Raw genomic sequence first — 9061 nt, 5'->3', positions numbered from 1 at the left:
GGCAAGGCCTCTTTCCCATGCTTTTCCACTTCCCTGATCTCTAAAAACCTCTTCAGTAACAACTGTCTTGTTGGCCCCTCTCTGTTCCAAAGGGGCATTGAATCCTCTAGCCCAACATGTGACCATGATTTATGGTTGCCAAAATGCTTGTTCCAGACAAAATGGCAATGAGATTCTGGAAACAAAGACAACCAACTCCTGCCTCTTGACCTCAGCATGAGAATGCAACATCTGGGTAAACCAATCCTTCCCTTAAACAAACCGTGAGAAGCCAGCCTTATGCTCTGGGGTGGTGGGGGACAAGGAAGGTAGCTCTCCTGCACTTCAAAAGCCCCAATGTGCTGAAATTGACAGGTGCCACTTCTCCCAGGCAGGCTGAAGTTCCTATTAACAATGCCGTTAGTGAGGAACCTCTTAAGCCTTTTCTGTCATAACCTCTGGGGAGCAACAGGCAACACTAGCTCAGCTTCTAAGCCCTTTTAACAAGGAGTCCCCATGACCAGGTATGACAGAAGGAAAGAGAGACCCTCTTGTTAGTGGCCAAAGCCAATCCCAAGCTGCATCTCTGGCTCCTCTGAGGACCTGCGGCTTTGCTGGCCTCTCCCAGGTCCACCTCCCACCCTTGACCTTTTTCCTCCAGTCAACCTCTGGGTTGGCAGCCTCCCTGCCACCCCACCCCACGCCACCCACTCAGGAATTCACCGCCAATCCCTACATTTTGGAGAGCCACTAAGCAGTTAAAGCCACCCCTTTCTCTAAGAGTCAGAAGAAATTATAGTGTGATGGAAATGCTACTCACAAACAGCTACTAAGTGAAGCCAAGACTTGAGTCTTCTCTCCAGCCTTGAAGCAGCTAACAAAAGTCATCCAAGCTAATGGGAACTGTCTAATTAGGATGTGGCTTTGTCCCTCGCAGCATCTCAAAAGCCACCAACCTACTTGGGAATTGGTCTCCAGCTGTTCTTTTGTATCATTTTGGCTTCCAGAGGGGAAGGGAGTTTTTTGTTCTTTGAAATGGGAGTTCATTAAGCATCCAGGAGCTCACCAGGGACTTCCAAACCAGTGGCTTACCATCATGGTCTGCCTCATGTCTCACTCTGGGGCATCCTGGGGTTCATTAACTAGCTCAAAAGAGGTCCGAGGCTCTTGGGAGTTTTCACACCTGGTGCCCAGGTGCTTGGAAGAGCACTTTGTCACTTCTAAATACAAAAGTAGCAGGAAAGAAAAGACAATGTAGCAAGTTTAAAAATAAAACATATAATTTTCTGATCAGTGAGATAATATTCAGTGGTGAACATATGTGTTGGGATATCTATGGAGATTCTCAGTCATCCAGGCCATGGTTGTCCCAAAGGTGCTTTTTCAAGAGGCAACTGGACTTTCTGGTTTTTCTTTGAAGACGTTTCGTGTCTCATCTAATAAGCTTCTTCAGCTCCAATGAAGAAGCTTCTTGGATGAGAAGCAAAATGTCTTCAAAGAAAATCCAGTCGCCTCTTGAAAAAGCACCTTTGGGATATGCGTTACAATACTGTTCAAAATATCACATATAAAAAGAACCTGAGATTGCAGGCCTACGGTGCTGTCTTATCCTACCAAGAACATGCTCATTTCCCCACAGCCGAGTTGAAGTCTTCTCCACCCACCCTTTGGGCATGCTGTGCTCTGGATATGTAGACTTAAATAAGGCATTTGATAAAGTAGACCACAGCCTACTTCTTGGTAATATGTGGGATAGACAGTACCACCATCTGATGGATTCATAACTGGCTGACCAACCAGACTCAATGTGTAGTCCTCAATGTAATTACATCTACATGGAGGGCACTATGCACTGGGGTAACCCAAGATTCTGTCTTAGGCCCAGTACTCTTCAACGTTTTTGTAAATGGATTTAGACGAGGGACAGAATTTTCAGATGACACCAAGCTAGGGGGAATAATCAACACTTTAGAAGATAGACTCAAGATCCAGAAGAATCTTGAGTGACTTAAACACTGGGTCCTATCCAACAATATGCAATTCAGTGGTGGAAAAAGTAAGGTCTTACACATAGGCAAGAAAAATCCAATGCACAGGTATAGCATAGGCGGTACCTGGCTCAACAGTAGTAAATGTGAGAGGGATCTAGGAGTCCTTGTGGACAACACTTAAGCTTGAGCCAGCAGTGTGCTACAGGTGCCAAAAAAGCCTGAAGGTGGGCTGGAACCTGGCAAGCCCAATCCTAGTCCAGAGCCTGAGCCACTCCATCAAATGGACTTCTTAATATACAGTAAGTGATTCAGATATCCTGAATCCTCCCCACAGCACAAGGCAGAATAGCACTATAGCAATAGCATTTAGACTTATATACCGCTTCACAGTACTGCACAGCCCTCTCTAAGTGGTTTACAGAGTCAGCCTCTTGCCCCCAACAATCTGGGTCCTCATTTTACCGACCTCGGAAGGCTGAGTCAACCTTGAGCTGGTCAGGATTGAACTCCTGACTGTGGACAGAGTTAGCCTGTAATACTGCATTCTAACCACTGCTCCACCACGGCTCTATAATACATAAACTATATAGTATAGTGCAGTGATGGTGAACCTTTTCGGCACCGAGTGCCCAAACCGGAACGTGTGTGCATGCATGTGCATGTGCGCGCGCCGGAGCATTGGAAACCTGAAGACCAGCTGGCCAGTGTACATGCACATGTGTTTTTGGAAAAATGTCCTAGAAAATGTCCTGGTTTTGGGCTGTTTTTTTGGCTGTTTTCAGGCAATCCAGCACCTGTGAAGACCAGCTGGCTGGCATGTATGTGTGCGCTGGAAACCAGAAGAGCAGCTGGCGATGGTGCACATGCCCACAGAGAGGGCTCTGCGACGTGCCACCTCTGGCACGTGTGCCATAGGTTCACTATCATGGGTATAGTGTAACTCTAAAACTGTATCATCATCATCATCTTTGTGGTCAAGGTGCCAAGGGGACCCAGCTCCAGAGGGTACATCCCCAAAACATTCACTGAAAACTGCTACAAAGTCTAGGTTTAGGCACAGCCAAGTTTTTCCCCACATCCGTATCCGTTTTTCTTCTAAGGACCATCTAGATTAGTGTTTCTGAACCTTGGCAGCCTGAAGATGGGTGGACTTCAACTCTCAGAAATCCCCAGCCAGCTTTGCTCTTGGAGTTGAAGTCCATACATCTGAAAGCTGCCAAGGTTCAGAAACACTAATCTAGATGGTCCTTAGAAGAAAAACGGATACGGATGTGGGGAAAAACTTGGCTGTGCCAACCCTCTCTCTCCATGTCCTTTTGTCCCTTGAGTGACATCTTTACTTCTTCAAACATGCTAATTAAATTCCAGATTTGAAGACTAGCGTAATAGTTGACATATTCCTTTTTTTCACAAAGGTGCTTCAGAGCAATAAAGAATGCAAGGCTCGCCTTATCTTTTTGCACTGTGATCTCCAGCAATTATTGGCTGTGCAGCACCAACAATCCAGAAGTTGCATAATCTCTACCAAGTGAGCACGTTCAGAAATATCTCAATTAGCTAACGTGCACATTTTATACGGTGGCTATGAAAAATTATATATGATATTATAAAACCAACTGATTTTACACAGAGACCAAATGGAATTTTCCAAGCACAAGCTGTGAGTCTGCTATTTCTCAGGAAGCAAAGAGGCAGGGAAGAGCTAAGAGGAAGTTTGGGTGGTCTCCCATCTGGTGGGAAATGCAGCTGCTTTTGACGAGACGTCAGGGGGATTGGTGCTTGAAGTTGCATTAACAGAGGGATAGAATCAATCAATCAATCAGAATAGAGCTGGAAGGGACCTTGGAGGTCTTCTAGCCCAACCCCCTGCTCCAGCAGGAGATCCTATACTATTTCAGACAAGTGACTGTCCAGTCTGAAGCAACCTGGAATTTAGGAGAAACTTCCTAACAGTGAGGACAATTAACCAGTGGAACCATTTGCCTTCAGAAATTGTGGGTGCTTCATCCCTGGAGGTTTTTAAGAAGAGACTGGACAGCCACTTGTCTGAAATGGCATAAGGTCTCCTGCTTGAGTAGGGGGCTGGACTAGAAGACCTCCAAGGTCCCTTCCAGCTCTATTCTGATTGATTAAATACGTGAGGTGGGTGGGATTTTTTTTCTTTCTTTCTCTTTTCTCATCCCAAGACTAAAACTCAACATTCCCTAAGGGGCCAGGATGATGTCCTGGGGGAGGGGGAGGGGGCCATATAGGCACCAGGGAAACTCTAGCTTCTGCCTGCCTCCAGCCATGGAGATTGATTGCACAACTTTGGGCTGGTCATTCTCGCTCACCCCATCCACTTTACAGAATTGCCGTAGGAGAGGGAGGAACAATATATGCACTGATGTAACTCAAGATATGTCTAGGCAAGAAGACTGAATGCCGTGGGAAGTCAGCATGGTGTAATGATGAAAGTGTTCGCCTGCCCCCAATAAGGCCCCGGTTCTAGTGTCCTTCTGCCATAGAAAAAGCTCCAGGGAGGATGCCAGGCCAATTCTTCCCCTTTGGTGTCCAAGTCAGGATGGGGGATGAAGGTGGGCACCACCTCCCCCAGTCACAGAAAAACCATTGTTGAACTGTGCACTACTGTATGTATGTATGAATGAATGAAATCTTGAATGAAAGGTAGGATCTAATAAATAAATATGGAATGGCCCAAAGTTCAGGACAAGCAAACCACACAGAAGGGATCCTTGCTCAAAAAGCAATCACTAAAATGCCAAACCGAATGGCCAGCTTAACCAAGAGACTCCCAGACTGGCTGGCCTTTGAGTGGCCAATCTTCTTTGCCTTGAATGGTGGCTTCAAACGGAGACATGCATTGCCAAGTGTGTTCAATATGTTACGCCTCGACTTCAGGTCTGGCAGGTCAAGAGAAAAAGATGTCAGCTAAATCTGGTAGAAAGGATGTTTATTCTGAGTCAGGCCAAAAAGGTTGACCGGATTGCTCTCCAGAAATCCCATCCAGCAAAGTTGCTTGTTGTGGGAAAATTGCAGGAAATTTTGTACACCGCAGAGATGGAACAAGTGTGGTTTGCAGGAGCAGCACGCTTAACACGCACGAGGGGGTTCAGTCACACCAATGCAGCCGCCCTCTTGACTTTGTTGGCCACATCTGCAAGCTCCCCTGACAGATGTGAAGCCCTTGCTAGAGACAGCAGCCTTGTACCAGGCTGGCTGTGACACCCTTCCTTCAGCCCTGCTACAGGGCAGATATTGCAAACTGCTCCCGATGCCAAAAGGGTAGGCTCAGTACCACAAATTCCTTGCGTTGCAAGTTTTATCGGACTTTGTGTCGTCCCCTTCTAGCAGTAATCCCCAATTTCTCGTCACATTTTGCTCACTGATAAGGAGTGTTACACAACCTACACTCTTACAATGTTTTATTATCTAGCTCTAGCATCAAGGGGATCCCCAGCAAGATTTAGGATGGATTGGGGATATGCCTAGTTGCGTTGGATGCATTTTGATTCTCTTTTTCGGTTTTATTTGCTGTCCAAAGGTGGTAGTAAATTAAACTGAAATTTCCTGCCTCTGGATGCAGATCATGGAGGCGACAGCGGCCTGTATCTGTGCCTGTGGTCATATATGCAACATACAGTATGTGCCCCACAGTGCCTGTGTGTGTATACGCATCTCTGTCCTCCCTCTACCACCTGGGAGAGGCCACCTCCTGCGTGTGGCACTGCAGAGGCAACCCTGCCCACCTCCTCCTTCCTCTGCTGGTCTTTTCCCAGCGGTTACATAATCTCTGGTGACTGGGGAGCTGGGCTGAGTTGGGGCAGGGTAGCTATTTCCAGAAGCTGTAAGCGCTTCAGCATTCAGCTGCTGTGATCCCTTGTTTGGCAGCAGTCTAAGGGTAGGGTGGGACACACACAGAGAGACAGAAAACCCTCCAAGCAAAAGATCCCCTGCAGAGATGCCCACCCCCTGCCCCTGAGTGGCTGGGGAGTCCCCGGCTTCAGGAATATTGGGGTGGCTTTCCAAGGGGGGGGGGCAGGGAAAGCCAGCCTCCTCACGGAGCTCTTAGCAGCTGCCAGGAGCCTTACAGGGTTTGAAAGGAGGGACACAGGAATGCAAAGGCCCAGCAAAAGCTCTCCAATCAAAGGCAAAAGGGAAAGTTTTCACAAAGAATTTGTGGCAGGCAATCAGGATGCCAAGCTGGAGCATGTCAAGGGCAGCCATACTTTGCCATGGCAACCCAAATCCCAGTTTTCTTTTGCTGGCACTACAGAATCCCCCCCTCCCTCCACCCGCTTTAATTCTTTTAGGAACAGGCCTGGAGCCATTCTCAGCTTTGGGGGCCCAGCCGGTGCTCTGTCACAAGCAGCATTTTGAGGCAAGGATTCTCCAAGGAAGACTGAGCTAGCCAAATGAAGAGGGGAGACAGGCACCCCTCCCTCAAGGCCTGCGGTGATTCTGTCTCTGGGAAAATACATATTTTATGCTCTTACCCCTAGGAATATTGCCCTTCCCAACTTGGTGAGTGGGATCCAAGGCTCTTTGGTTGCCATGGACACCTGAGCCCCATATAGCCAGGAGTGCTGGCCCTCCACAGGAAAACAGTAGGGCAAGGAAGCAACTACCCTGTTTTGCCCCATAAAATATGGAGAAGTGAAAAAAGACTCAGGCATCTCGCTTTCAAATTGGCATTGCCACTAAAAAGAACATTTGCACCTTAGGGTTGGCCGGTGGGGTCCTTGGTGCTCTCTGAAGTTGCCGGTTTTCTTGGTCTTTCATTACCAACTAGGTAACATGATCAGTGCACTGACAATTAATGTCAGCATCAACCATGATGTTTCCTAGTTGGGTAAATGAAACATCTGCAAGAAAACAACCAAGTCCAGAGAGCACCAAGGACGCCACAAAATGGCCCTGTTATTTTGCAGCTGGAGAAATCAATCATGGCAGTTTCTATTTCAGCCTATATTTTGCCGGAGGGGGTGGGGGGTGCCTTTTGCAAGAGGCAGAACATCTGCTATGCATGCAAGAGCCCCCATTCAGCTCGATCATTGCTCCTAAAGGGGATCTTGGTGGGGCTAGAAGAGCTGCTCTCTGGCAGAGCGAGAGTTTACTCTTGTGGGGCCATAGTTGGCCCACTAGACCTCCGGGAAGACTCAATTTGAAGCTGTGCTTGAAAAATCATCTCCGTGATTCGGAGGAATTGGGGAAAGTGGGGCATCTCAGTGCTTGACAGTTCCTGAAGCACCAAAAACAGCACCAGAAGGCAAGGCTAGAAACAATGGATGGAAACTAATGAAGGAGAGAAGCGACCTGGTTAAGGAGAAAGGTCCTAATGGTGAGAGTCAGTGGAAGGGCTGGCCTCCAGAAGTTGTGGATGCTCCGTCACTGGAGGCTTTTAAGAAGAGACTGGACAGCCGCTTGCCTGGAATGATATAGGGCCTCCTGCTTGACTAGAGGGTTGGACTAGAACAGCGGTCACCAACTGGGGGTCCATGGAGAAAATTTTGATGGTCCACAGAAAAATGATTTGCATTTTTAATATTGCACTAAATCAGGGGTCCTCAAACTATGGTCCCTGGGACAGATACGTGCAATGAACGTTTGGGTTGCTGCAGAGAGTCTCCCCCTTCGGGGTCTTTTTGTGTGGGTCGGAGGGGGGGCAGAAATTCTGACTTGGGGTCTGTTTCAGCCTCCTGGTGCGGGGTTTTGGGCGAAGGCTGGAGGGAAGTGCCGCTGGGGTTGAAGAGCCAGAGGGTCTCGTTCCAGAGGGGCTGCATCATGGCCTGGAACCGGCTAACCATCTCAGCCCGCTGAGCTTCCAGGCGCCTATACCTGGCCTTGTACTCCCGCAGGTCTTCCCTCTGCTTGGAAAGCCTATGCTCCTAGTCCTCAGTGAGGTGCTTCTGCTGAGCCTCCTTCTCGGTCAGATCCAATTTGAATTGATCCAGCTGCTTTGCCAACTCTTTCTCGTGGTGGCTGCTTAGCTACGACAACTGCTTCCTGTTGGGGCCCTAAGGAGCCTGGGCAGGCAGGCGAGGAATGGCTGGGAGGGGAGGGGCAAGTAGAGGCCGGTGAGGCGCCCTTCGACGTGAGTGATATCAAGTTGATCACGCCCATCCAGTCACATGACCACCCACCCAGCCGGTCATTAGGCAGATCCTATTAGTGGTCCACGGAATTTAAAATTAGTGGTCCCTGAGGTCCAAAAGGTTGGTGACTCCTGGACTAGAAGACCTCCAAGCTCCCTTCCAACACTGTTATCCTGTTAAGGTTCCTTTCAGCAGCACAGCTTAGCCGTTCCTGCAAAGCACCACCTTTGGCAAGTTCTTCCCCATTGATGTCTCTAGCCAGGACTTTTCAGTCCAACCATTCTTCCAAGGCATGCCTCCCACTGCGGCCAGAACAGGTGTGACCGTGAGCACCAGGCACCTCACTGAGCAGGTAAGGGCTTCTACCTCACTGTAGAGGCCAAGGTTAGAAGGTAAACAACCCAGCAGAAAATATGCAATATCAGCTGTTCCAATAAACGTCTGAAGAATTTGGCAGCTGCCGAACCATCCCAATAAAAATAATTTATATGCTTCCTAACCCTTCCCAAATATTTCTTTGAAAGCAAAGGTGAGAGCAGATCAGGGAGGGAGCAAAGGGTGCCTCCCAGGAGAGGAAGAGGCAGGACTTCACCTTGGCGAAGGTGGATTCCAGAGACTTCAATGCCAAGCAGCCAAAGTTCAGATGCGCAAAGGCCTGGGCCAAGTGTGGCCATTGCTGAGCCTTCGCTGGAGGAGAGCAAAGGCCTCCAAGAGGGTCACGTGCAGAGCTGGAAGCAACTTCTTGACCTGCTGCTGCTCCACTCTGGCCTTTGGAGACTCTTTTGACGCCCAGCTGGACCCCAGATTAGCTGTTGACAGACCATCCTGCAGCAGCAGCTCCTCCGCCCCATGGAAGTGCCGCCCCCTTGTGGTCCTTGGGGAACTGCTAATTTAGACCAGGCGAAGAGTGCTAAGCGGGAGGGAGCAGCAGAAGCAGCCGTCTGTGACAAGGCTTTCATTGTACCAGTTCATTGCTCTGACCTCCTTTGCTTCCCA

Source organism: Pituophis catenifer, unplaced genomic scaffold, assembly GCF_029215685.1.
Source record: "Pituophis catenifer annectens isolate HBS135680 unplaced genomic scaffold, rPitCat1.0.hap2 SCAF_16, whole genome shotgun sequence".
NCBI classification, from domain to species: Eukaryota; Metazoa; Chordata; class Lepidosauria; order Squamata; family Colubridae; genus Pituophis; species Pituophis catenifer.
Note: the sequence above shows the minus strand (reverse complement) of the source record.